A 5,000-nucleotide genomic window follows, 5' to 3' on the forward strand; every position below is an offset into this window, starting at 1 on the left:
AGCAATTTTTTTTTCCCAAATTCGTCAATTTTTAATGTCATCTGTTTGATTCGTATACTTAATATGACAATGTTATATGATCTATTCATGTTTTATTAGCCATTATTTGTTTACTGGCTTCCTTGCCAAATGTTTCATTGTTTACAAATTCCCTTTAATCACAATTTTGTTTTTGTTTTTCCAAATTCGTCAATTTTACGTCATCTGTTCAATTCGTAAGTAATACTTAATACGACATAATGTTATATGATTTATCAATATATTTTATCTGAAAACGTATGAAATATCAATGTTCTATTAAATGACAACTTTTTAATGAAGCATCGATGTTTTATTATATGATAACTTTGTTTTATTATCTGATTACTTTATGTTTTATTATCTGCGAACGTTTTCTTATTATCTGTCTACTTCATGCTTTATTATTTGACAATTTTGTTTTATTATCTGACAACTTTGTTTCATTATCTTATTATCTGACAACTTTATGTTTTATTATCATATCTGACAACTTTGTTTTATTATCTTATTATCTGACAACTTTATGTTTTATTATCTGACAACTTATGAATTACATGATCTGGTCTCTGCTACTCCAAAGAAATACGAAATCTTATGATGAAAATATATGCTTGACATAAAGATCACCAGAAAGAGGAATGTATATGTTGTTGTTGTTGTTGTTGTTGTTGTTGTTGTTGTTGTTGTTCACCTGTATCTTAAACAACGACTCTTGTCACCTGATACAAATCTAAATTAGCATGTGACCTACCTCAAGTAAGACTTTCAAGAGCACCTCTCTCTCTCTCTCTCTCTCTCTCTCTCTCTCTCTCCTCTCTCTCTCTCCTCTCTCTCTCTCTCTCTCTCTCTCTCTCTCTCTCTCTCATTGGATTGTTGGTAATTGTTTTGTAACTGAGGAATTCAAGAATGAATTGATAAAGATCATGAAACTTTCTAACAAACTAATTCGCTCTACCGAAGAATAAACCGAGTCACCGTGGATGGAATACAGTCTTTGAGGTATCCAAAGTCTTTCTCTCTCTCTCTCTCTCTCTCTCTCTCTCTCTCTCTCTCTCTCTCTCTCTCTCTCTCTCTCTCTCTCTCTCTCTCTCTCTCTCTCTCTCAAAATATTTTATTTTCCTTTTTTCCTCTCCTCACTGGGCTATTTTCCCCGTTGGAGTCCCTAGGCTTATAGCATCCTGCTTTTCCAGCTAGGGTTGTAGCTTAGCAAGTAATAATGATAATAATAATAATAACAAAAATAACAATAATAATAATAATAATAATAATAATAATAATAATAATAATCATAATAATAATAATAATAATAATAATAATAATAATAATAATAATAATAATAATAATAATAATGATAATAATGATAACAATAATAATAATAATAATAATGATATCAATTTTATTATTAGTAATAATAATAATAATAATAATAATAATAATAATAATAAAAAAAAAACTATAACTTAGCATTTGGATTCATCTAATTCCAGGCTAACACCCAGTAGATTTTACATCCAATGAAGCCATTCTACTTTCCTTCGACTCATTCACTTCCAAAGAATTTGCTCACTTCAGCTCATTCATGTCCCTTCACTGGCAGTTCTCTTATTTAGGTTATCATTTATACAATTTTATGATTGAGACCATTCATGAGCAATATACATGATTTTCACAAGCAATTATTTCAGATCATTCATATTTTGCAATTTCATGGATTTGTTACGGCTCATCTAACTATTTTAAAGAATTCAGCTCATTTAAACTCACTGCTTATATAATTCTCTCCCCTTATTTATACTCGATGCGCAATTACTATTATTATTATTATTATTATTATTATTATTATTATTATTATCACTTGCTAAGCTACAACCCTCATTGGAAAAGCAGGATTCTATATACACACGGGCCCCAACAGGGAAAATAGCCCAGTGAGGAAAGGAAATAAGGAAAAATAACGTATTTTAAGAAGAGTAACAACATCAAAATAAACATTTCCTATATAAACTATAAACACTTTAACGAAACAAGAGGAAGAGAAATCAGATAGAATAGTGTACCCGAGTGTACCCTCAAGGGAGAGCATGCGTTCCCTTTACCTTATTCATACTCATACTCATATTCAACTCAATCATATTCATACCCATGAATTCCACTGAGCTCATTCATATTATTCACTTTGGCTTTTTCACTCACCCAATTCATACATTTAGAGTCTTTCTCTTTAGCCCTTTCATATTGTATAATTATACACTTCGTCTCATTTATGTAGTATACAAGTGAATTATCATAATTAGATTCATCCTTGTTGGTCCATTGTTCTTATTCACACACTACGCCTGAATATGTCATAGATTGTTCATTCTCTTTAACTCGTATTCACACTATTGTACACCTGAATATTTCAGATTATTCATTCTCTTTAACTCGTATTCAGACTCTCCTGTTGGCCTGAATATCTCTCAGATTATTCATTCTCTTTAACTTGTATTCACACTGTTGTACGCCTGAATATTTCAGATTATTCATTCTCTTTAACTCTTATTCACACTCTATTGTAGGCCCGAATATATCTCAGATTATTCATTCTCTTTATCTCGTATTCAATCTCTACTGTAGGCCTGAATATCTCTCAGATTATTCATTATCTTGAATCATCAATTCCTAAGTCATTCATAATGTGTCCGCGTGAATTCCATTAAGTTTACTCATTCTCTACTATCAACCATTCACTCCTATTTCATTCATGTTTTTATACCGGCGCATTCCACCCAGCTCATTCAGTCATTCACTACTATTTCATTCATGTTTTATACCGGCGCATTCCACCCAGCTCATTCAATCATTCACTACTATTTCATTCATGTTTTATACCGGCGCATTCCACCCAGCTCATTCAATCATTCACTACTATTTTATTCATATTTTTATACCGGCGCATTCCACCCAGCTCATTCAATCATTCACTACCATTTCATTCATGTCTTTCTACCGGCGCATTCCACCCAGCTCATTCACACTTCGTACTTCTTTTTTTTATTTTTTACTCAAGGTCAACTTACATGCTTGAGTAACACTTCGAGAAACTCGTTCTTTTCAGCTGAAGTGGCAATTTGATATGATACTCGATGCTTCTCCACTAAGGAAAAACGGCACAGTGCTGTATGGTATACACCATATATTAATGAGGTTTGTGGTGGTAATACCTTGTTTTATATGTTTACATAACAGATAACTATCTAAAATACCTTCAAGTTATCTTTCGTGGTTGAGAGGAAAACTGATGACAATATATAATTTGCCATTTTCTATAGACTTTTACTTCTATCTCCATATATATATAGAACAGTTACATATTTTTCAAATTAGATTTTTCGGTTTATTGATTTATCAAATATTTTTCAATTTCATTTTTCGTTTGATTACGCTGTCAAAGGCTTTTGGCTGTTTTTCGTACAAGTTTTATCATTCCGTTTAATCACTGCAATAAATTTTCAAGATGTTCAATAACTAATGCAACATTGGCTTGCTTTTCTATCTTGCATAATTATTCAGTATTCTATACATAGATTGGTCTTTAGAATGTTTCATAATATAAATAATAACAACGATTCTTATCATTTGACGAAAGACCTTATTTAACTGCCACTTCACTTGCAACATCGAGATCAATTTCGGCAGCCATGATTGAGAAATCAATAATCTGTTGATTTCTACTTACAGTTATGACAAACTACATTGGCATCAGGATCTCAATATTACTCATGGCTAAGTCAATCTGTCTCGTTCTATCTCACTGTAATTATTTAAATCTTCAGCATCGAATACTTACTCGCCTCTTTAAGACTATGCTTCCTCATCGTTTTTTTGAAACTACTCGATTTTATTGATGGTGTTGGTACACACACACACACACACACAAACACAAACATACACAAACACAACAAAAATGTCAATTCATGTTTGAGGGTTAGCCACTTTTCATCACCTCGCTGACCAACTGCGATGATGACGGTGGGATATTTTTGTCTGATCGCTCACAGCAAACCAAGCTAGTAAGGGTGTCGCTGACTAGTACAGCTTTACTGATCATGGCAATAATCAAACCCTTTCGCCACGTTAAGGTGCCCCCACTCAAAAAAAGTAACCCTATCAATGACCCCTAAAATATATTTCATCTCGACAAGTAGGTAAGATTATGTCCTAATCAGAGACATGATATTACTTAGATTATGTCCTAATCAGAGACATGATATTACTTAGATTATATCCTAATCAGAGACATGATATTACTTAGATTATGCCCTAATCGGAGACATGATATTACTTAGATTATGTCCTAATCGGAGACATGATATTACTTGGATTATGTCCTAATCAGAGACATGATATACCTTAGATTATTTCCTAATCGGAGACATGATATAACTTGGATTATGTCCTAATCAGAGACATGATATTACTTAGATTATGTCCTAATCAGAGACATGATATTACTTAGATTATGTCCTAATCGGAGACATGATATAACTTAGATTATTTCCTAATCGGAGACATGATATAACTTGGATTATGTCCTAATCAGAGACATGATATTACTTAGTTTATGTCCTAATCAGAGACATGATATTACTTAGATTATATCCTAATCAGAGACATGATATTACTTAGATTATGTCCTAATCAGAGACATGATATTACTTAGATTATGTCCTAATCGGAGACATGATATTACTTAGATTATGTCCTAATCAGAGACATGATATTACTTAGATTATGTCCTAATCAGAGACATGATATTACTTAGATTATGTCCTAATCGGAGACATGATATTACTTAGATTATGTCCTAATCAGAGACATGATATTACTTAGATTGTCCTAATCGGAAACATGATATTACTTGGATTATGTCCTAATCAGAGACATGATATTACTTAGATTATGTCCTAATCGGAGACATGATATAACTTGGATTATGT

The sequence above is a fragment of the Palaemon carinicauda genome, chromosome 12, assembly GCF_036898095.1.
Source record: "Palaemon carinicauda isolate YSFRI2023 chromosome 12, ASM3689809v2, whole genome shotgun sequence".
In the NCBI taxonomy this organism is placed as follows: Eukaryota; Metazoa; Arthropoda; class Malacostraca; order Decapoda; family Palaemonidae; genus Palaemon; species Palaemon carinicauda.